The sequence below is a fragment of the Lytechinus variegatus genome, chromosome 4 (genome assembly GCF_018143015.1).
Source record: "Lytechinus variegatus isolate NC3 chromosome 4, Lvar_3.0, whole genome shotgun sequence".
In the NCBI taxonomy this organism is placed as follows: domain Eukaryota; kingdom Metazoa; phylum Echinodermata; class Echinoidea; order Temnopleuroida; family Toxopneustidae; genus Lytechinus; species Lytechinus variegatus.
This window is the reverse complement of record NC_054743.1, coordinates 28182934-28191695: the sequence shown is the minus strand read 5'-3', so window position 1 is coordinate 28191695 and position 8762 is coordinate 28182934. Positions and strand designations below refer to the sequence as shown.

General features: G+C 35.1%; 1 protein-coding gene across 2 annotated transcripts in view; it reads left to right on the top strand.

Annotated features, from left to right (window-relative positions):
* Nucleotides 1-460: 460 nt before the first annotated feature.
* LOC121413761 (adhesion G-protein coupled receptor G6-like) overlaps nt 461-8762 on the top strand; it is a 59164-nt gene continuing 50862 nt past the window's right edge. For both annotated transcript variants that reach the window (XM_041606700.1, XM_041606699.1), the window contains exon 1: nt 461-661. The gene's annotated coding sequence lies outside the window, so the exon portion shown is untranslated. The remainder of the gene's footprint in view (nt 662-8762) is intronic.

Sequence of the window (8762 nt, the reverse complement as noted above, 5' to 3'; positions counted from 1 at the left end):
GGGAGGCTGAAGCCCATGCACCTAGCCCCCCCCCCCATTTTCCGCGGCCATGTCCAGGGTGTTCTTGTTTTCATTTGTGTCATTTTTCCGAAGGGGAGGGGTGCAATTTTTTTTCTTTAAAAAAATACACAAGGGAGTGACTCGGGCTGATCTTATAGGTGTTTGTTTGATTTTTTTTGCATTTTACAATTGATATTGAATGGCCCGGGTGCACACATAAGCTAGATTTGACATTTTCGTGGGGGGGGGGAATGTTATACGATCTCGAGACCATAATATGCCTGTCCATGTCCCACCATCCCCAATGAAATGGCGAATGCCTCTTTTTGACGAGTGACTGTACATAAAGCCTTTTTGGAAGAGGACTGCAGAGGAGGCGTGGCTAGTGAACTGGAACTCCAACAAATAAAAGTCAAATATCCAATCTCGCTTTCAGGACAATTGTCAACTCGTCATTGTCAAACCGAGATCTCGAGCCGACCGGACGAACGGTAGATTGTGAGAAGTATTATACTTTTGTATATACATGGTATATCGCTTGATATCACATACGAAATATTCATAAACACATCACAATTCATGGGAATTGAGTTTTGACTTCGTATTTGTCGATAGAGTTTTTGGAATTATTTCGATTTGCCACACGGGATACAGCGAAAATGTAAGTTGACCTTGATGATGATGATTACTATTATTATTATTACATTATTATTTTATAATAGATTTCAATATCCATGGTGATGATCACAGTAAAAACGCTGTTTAAAATTCTTATGCAACGCTGTTTACTATATGAACCTTACAGTAATTGTTTAAACAGTTTAAACAGGTGTTTAAATCTTAATCAACAAAGTTTAATTTTCAATATCTAATCTTCAATAAATTAAACATGATTGTTAAAACTCTTAAACAACTACTGTAAGGTTCATATCGTAAACAGCGTTGTATAAATCTTAAACAGCGTTTTTACTGTGTAGTAGTGGAATAAACTGTGTCCCATTTTGGTTGATATTTACCTTCATGTAGTTTATTTCGAAAGCTATTTATGGTATTTATACGGACATCTGCCTCGCCAACATGACCAATTTGTGTGATTGTGTTAATTTTACGAAACAAAAAATAATGAGGCAGTGAGGTAAAGTGGAATAGAAATCGGTTTACTGGCAGAAACCTTTACCTGTTGATGAAAACTACATCAAAATATACAACAAACGATTTTGAAATAAAATGTTGACTGCCAGAGCCTTAACTTTAGTTACTGCCTTCTCTTCGAATCATCAACAAACGAATGCATATTTGCACTTTGTCTAAAGCTAACTGTTCTCATTTTACTTTGTATTCTATTCTGTTACGTTTTGTGAAATTTGCCATACGTTTGTTTTTTAAACAGATGGGGTACTATTATTGTTCTATATTAATTTAATATTTAAGATCATTTCATGCTGCATGCAGCATTGCAACTCAGATGCCTGTATGATTTAGATGCGACTAAATGACTGCACACTTATTTCCAGAATATTTCATTTGTATGTTTGTATGTTTGTTTGTATTTTTTTTTACATTTACGTTGCCGATATAACTTTTAAATGCCAATAATCAAGGACTTTCCAAAGTCGTTATTTCGAAATTGGAGAGCAAATTCCTTTGTTATTTTGCGGAAACAATTCTCGTTTATCATGTTTATTGTAGTCAGGACATTGCATCCCTTGTCAAATGATCAGTCAGAGTCAGACATGATCAGTGATGCCTGGAGATAAATCACTGATAGGGAGACATCGAAACAATAGAAATGAGATCCGGTCACTCTGAATAGATATGATTGCGTCACACTATAATCTTCCCAGTACTACTTTCACCATTATCAGACAACTTTGCGGTAGTTTCAGGGGGCTTGTTGGTAATATAACATTGTGGGGGAGGGGGGAACGCCCCCAACGCCAATTTCAATATTATTTTCAGAGACCATTTTTTTTTTCTGCATCGATGCATAATTATGGTTCATTGGCATTTGCCCCGGCGACAACGGCTCCGCTCTGAATTCCACACACTAATGGAATGACCAACTTCAACCCTGGTTTAACACTATACTTATACCCTACCCTAAACCTAACACTAACCCTTAACCTATAACATAAAACCCTAATTGCAACCTTAACCCTAATCCTACATCTTGTCGAAATAATTGTGCAGGAGCAAATGTTGTGTCACATGTACACCTAACATACAATTAATCCTTTAATTGAACAGATATACATTGTGCGTGTAGCTGTAATTAAGGGCCAACTTGTGTGCGTAAATAAAAGGCCGGCAAAACGTTGTAAAATGACTTTTACGACTACTGTTACCACTTGTCGACAATTCTAATTAGAATCATTTTTTATGTTCAAAGATTACAAAGATAACCATTGGAATAACGTATTTTTTCTCACTTGGTACACACTTAAAGGTGTAATGGGGAAGGGGCGGGGGGGGGGGGGTTAAGCTACCCCTCAAATGGGTCGTACTATATAATGATATCGGAAAACTCTTTGGCCCCTTTTCAATCTTTCATTCCTTTTCACCCTTTGTGTTTTAGAGCGTAGATCCTTTAGAATATTCAGGTCAGGAATTATCACTGAATTTTCGTCAATAAAGGATCAGAAAATCTAACCAAAAAAATGCTTGAAAATTTATAATCAAAGAAATGACAGGCAAAGAAAAAGAGTCACCCTAGAAGATGCCTACATTTTGACCCCTTTAGTCTAGTGATGATCTAGTCATTTGTTGTCTCTTTTGAATAAACCCTCTTTCTAACTCTCCTTGGTCGGTTAAAATGTATATAGATAGAGTGCGACATATATTTATAGTATTATTAGGGACACTGGATTTGACGAACCCTTGGATAATAATAATGATAATAACCCTTGCATAATAATAATAATAATATAGGGTATTTATATTGCGCACATATCCACCTTGTGAGGTGCTCAAGGCGCTCCTATATTACCCGGCTAAGCTATAGCGCAGACAGCTTTTTAAGGAATTACTTCCTACCGGTACCCATTTATCACCTGGGTTGAGTGCAGCACATTGTGGATCAGTTTCTTGCTAAAGGAAATAACGCCATGGCTGGGATTCGAACCCACGACCCTCTGTTTCAAAGTCCGAAGACTAATCTACTGGGCCACAACGCTCCACATAATAATGATAATGATGATAATAATAATAATAATGATAATAATTATTATTATGATAATAATTATAATAATAATAATAACAATATCATTATTATCATTATTATTATTATATATTTAATCATCATCATCATCATAATAATGGCGGTATATGATATATTTTTGTCAATTCTCATTATTGTATAAAGTCTTTGTCCATGATATATTTTATGGAATCCTTATGAAGCTTCCTCCCATGAAAAAATCCTGATTTCCCGATAGACTTGATTAATCTCGCAATTTAAGTAAAATATATAGATAAATAATTTGGGAGTTAAACAAAATTGTGACATAACGTCATTTTGGTAGTGTCTATAAGAACAAGTCTACATCCATAGTGATAGAAAAAAATAAATTTTAAAAACTCTATTTTTATTTGTTCAATTTTTCGCATACTGTTATTGATTTGCATATTTGTTTTTCCGTTTCACACAAGCTAACTTGGTCCCAGTGTATCATTCTACTTAAAAAAGCGCAATGCTAGAAAGGACAGCATGGAGACATTTCGATCGTGACTCCCGAGTTGGCATATAGGCACAAGCATAATGTCACTCGAACTACTGTAGTATACATGGCATAAAAGGTGATTAAACAGTTAAACCAGCACTTAATAATAATTCTCTGATTAAATCGTGTATAAAATTAAGCCCCCATTTTATGTTGGGAGTCATTATCATCGACGGGGTATATCCTATGTCGGCAATGATATCAAGTTCCCATTATTCACTCATAAATATCATACTTTCTGGGATATAAAGTGAATAGAAAGAGAAACCATCACATGACACTACCGGATCTGCATAGTCGCGGTTATAGCATGGACCTACTACAAAATGGTTATAGAAGACGTCCGTTGCGTAAATGTTACCATAAAATGGCAATTAAGGAGTGTTCGCAACACTTGCGCAGATGCTTTCTGGAACGTAGAGAATCTATTGTCTAAAGTCCTTCATGACAAAGCAGCTTTGTCGAAAATCGGTGAGTCAAAATAGCAGTGTCGTCCTGGAATTCCGAAACAAATTATTTTCAATTTTTCGTCAGCTATGATTCTACGGACGATCTGCTCTACCGGTTCATCAAGTTTTCGACAAAGACAAAACTGTCCATTGTGATGTGACGGGTATTTTCAATGGATTTACCATGTTGGAGAATCTGTCCCCGTAGCAATTTTGAAAACTCGCTTGTATCCTATATTAATAAACGGTCAAGTGAACAAAATGTCAAAAGGAGCTGCCATAAACGGAAGAGTTCAATGCTATTGCAACCGTTCTCATAGTACCGGTGATAAGTTTCTTCTGGTTAAAAAGTTTTTTTAGGACCAATGAAGCACATCATATTCACCTTCCACTGCTGTAAAAATTATTGTGTGTTAACCCAATAAATGGCTACTACTACTACTACTACTACTACTACTACTACTACTACTACTACTACTACTACTCATAATAAACATAACGATAATGTTCATGATAAAAATAATAATAACAATTCTAGTTGTAAAGAAAATACTTGAAATAAGATTCTTACAAAATCAGGATTGATGTTTTATCCGTTTATCTATACATTAATTCTCTTGAGATCAATTTTGATTATATAAAAATAATGAGTGAAGATATGGAGAAGTCAATGAATTAGATTAAATTAGCAGTCTCTTGCCCATTTTCTGAAATTATATAATAATTTGAAATATTGATAGAAAAGGTCACTTAGAAGAGCCTTAAATGTTATAAGAACGCATAAGAAAAAACGGAAATATGCCAGCAAGGAAAATTTATAGTCACTATCCTACGCTTACAATGTGGGCCAACCAATAAGTGATATATCGCTCTCTTTATGTTCTCTGACAATTTAGTTTTTGAGTGGGTGTGAATGGACATTGAACTTCGAGATATCTTGAGCATGAATGTACACTCAGTCACTCTACAAATAAAATCACATTCAAAAGAATTTCATTAGAGATGTTGGATTTGTGACCTTGCAAAGACAATTCTTTGAAAGTTTGGCTTTTTCGTACGTGGAACTTCTTTTATAATTTTTATTCTATTTATTTATCATTATGATCATTCTTTATGGGGGGTATTAATTATTTATTTATTTATCTATTCATTCATTCATTTATATATTGGTTTATGCATAATGGTCAGCAGCAGAGATGAAAGGGCCAATTTACAATCTCATGACAAAGTAAAATTAGTTGCATAGGTGTAAATTCAGTATGGAATCAACTTTTAAGATTATGTTACTACCCAAAAGCTCACCCCCGTCTGTTCGGTATTTGTCTCTGTCATGATGTATTGAACTGTGTCAAGATTCTACTTATCATTCACTCCAGTGTATAGGGCCTATCTCCTTTGACACGCGTCTAGATTGATATGACAAAATTATGCATGTATAACCGTGCATCATGAATTTGCTGGTCTTTTAAGCACTATTTCCATTTCAATGATTGATGAATGCACTTTTTGACAACGGACCATAGACGTCATAACAGAAATGTCCAAAGGGAACGCCAGAAATCGGGAGAGACCCCCCCGACCAAGCTGTAATTTGAGAATGTTTCTTGGCTGCAGTCACACCAATGACTCCGAACCCAAAACCGACCGATGGTGAGCCATTGGAAATATCGTCACAGACTTGATCGGTCTGGTTTCGGTTGTGTCAGTGTGACCGCTGCTTACTAATGAAAGTGGGGCTACTGTAATCCTTTGTATGTATTTACGGACTGGTTGTAAGTCGCCATAGTCTCCTTTGTTGATTTCGAAAATGAATCTAAATGACGCAGAAAGTTTTTGATCCTCTCCTTGTAGGAAAATTACTGTGATATCAGGGGCGGATCTACCATTGTCAAGGTTACGGGGGATTTTCTGAAGAAAATATAAACGACATTGGAGCCAATAGTGGAATAAATAACTATCACCGAATTACGGGTGCGTTTTTATTCCTTTGTTTGATAAGCTATAATAAGATAAATTGGTTTGCTCGGGGGGGGGGGGGGGCAGGGAAGGGGAAGTACCCCCAGTGCCTTGAGCCCACCACTGACCGTACAGCCCGACAATCATTACGACTTTAATACGAGAAAAGTAATCTCGATGACATAAAAAAAAATCACCTTTACAATTCATAGGCTGAACATGAAGGTGGCTGCTCCTGAAGATGACAATGACGATGATGATTATGATGACGACGATGATGACGATTATGATGATGATTATGATGATGATTATGATGATGATGATTATGATGATTATGATGACGACGACGATGATGATGATGATGATGATTATGATGATGATGATGATGACGACGACGACGATGATTATGACGATAAGGATACTGACATTGATGGTGACATAGATGAGGATGATACAGATGATGATGGTGACAACGACGATGATAATTGATGAAGGTGGCGGTGATGACGGTGACGATGATGACGACGACGTTGATGATGAATCCTAACATTTGGTGGTGATGGTAATAAAACAACAAATTAGTGATATCATAGTGTGTTATTATAGCGTCAGTTACTATAAATCTAAACAAATTTATACTTCTTGAAAGAAGTGCCAGTTAAAAACATATCAATCAAACTTGGAAATTCTTTGCCAGCTTTTTTCAGAAACGGTTTTTCATAAATAGCGGTGAGTTAACAACTGAAATTATGAAAATATATTTCTTTTAAAGAGATTAACTTATCCCCTACCGAGTTACAAAATACAGACCTTGCCTGTCATCTAACAAGACTAGGTAATCTTAAGCACGTATAATGTTTCGTCATCATTTGCCCACTTTTATACTCCTGAGTCTAGAGTGGAAAACTTATTAACCCAAGTGCGTTTAGGCCCTAATTATATTTTAAGATGTCTTTAATAAGAAAATAAACTGATACCAACCATAACATCAACTTTGATGATTGATTTATCTTAGCAAACCCTTTATTTTTTACGGCACAGATGTGCATAAGTTACAACAACATTGCTTGAATAAATTGACAGCTATTTGCAGCGCTATTTGAAGTAAAGGTACGGATATGTACACAACCATGTCTGGTATGCGAATATACGAATGAATGAATGAAATCGTATAATATTAAAGGCAACCGAGTCATGCGTGAAAGTCATGCCAAGGTCAATGTTGATTATAATTTTCATTCTGGTATTTCACTTTGACTAACTGTTGTTGTTATCATGGTTATTGAAGGCATTGGTATTTTATTTTCATATATTCATGTTGCCTGTCTTTACAAGCACAATTCTTTTAAAGGGGAAGTTCACCCTGAAGAAAACTTTGTTGTAAAAATAGCAGAAAAAATAGTAAAAAATATTGGTGAAGGTTTGAGGAAAATCCGTTAAAGAGTAAAAAAGTTATTAGAGTTCAAAGTTTTGGATTTGTGACGTCATAAACGAGCAGCTGCCCCATGTGTTATGTAATATAAAATGCATGAATTTCAATTTTTTTATGGTTCCTGATAACTTAATTTTGTTTTCTATTCATGATCGGGTGTGAAATGATTTGTCTATTGATATACAAAAGGTACAGTGAAAACCATTCTCAATTTTCTGAAAAAATGACATCTCATCGATTTTTTACCATTCGCTATGTAGGAATGCTGCTCGCATATGACGTCACAAATCAAATAATTGATATTCTAATAACTTTTTAATTATTTGATGAATTTATCTCAAACCTTCGGCAATATTTTTTATTATTTTTTCTGCTATTTTTACAATAAACTTTTTCTCAGGGTGAACTTCCCCTTTAAGTATTTAAAGTAGATCAATTCCACTTGACAAGAAACTAATTTAAAGCCTTTATGCTAGTGAAAGACTATTTTAATTTCTCCATTTTTAAAACAAAATTATACTTTTTTTAAAATATGCCTTACAAATGAATAGTCGCAATGATATAGCAGACCTAGAAAAACACGAATCTTGAAATATTTGTTGCATATTTCTTTCTCATCACAAAGCAAAATGGAAGAAAGATTTACCTTTTTTTAGACCCAAGACTCAAGATAATCTCGTCGTTCACTCCACCCCCTTCGCCCAAATCGCTCGATCTCCATCTAACTCTTTTCCTTTTTCAATTATGTTTTTATTACAACAAATTAAAGTCAGTCACAAAATTTATTATTAAGTGATTGCAAATCACATAAACACAAGTTCGTTACACACAAAAAAATAATAACAATAATAGAATAACTTTGATTCATATCCCGTAGCCACTTATCCCCCTCTCCCCCAATATATATCGTATTTACCGACCCTTTACTTATTTACCTCTTTTAATTCAAATATCACACCATTCATATATTTGTTTTCCATTGGTTCAGGTATGGGTAGGTAGGGGTGGTGCACTGCAAAAACCTTCGGTGTTGATAGTTTTAACACCAGCCCGGAATCTATATACGTCCACACCAGAGAGGTCTTGAAAAAACACCAGTTTTGAATCAAACCGATGCTGTTTTAATACTAATTGGTGTTGTATAAACACCTTTCAGGTGTTAGACCAAAACGAAACTGGTGTTGTTTAACACTTCTGTGGTGTGGA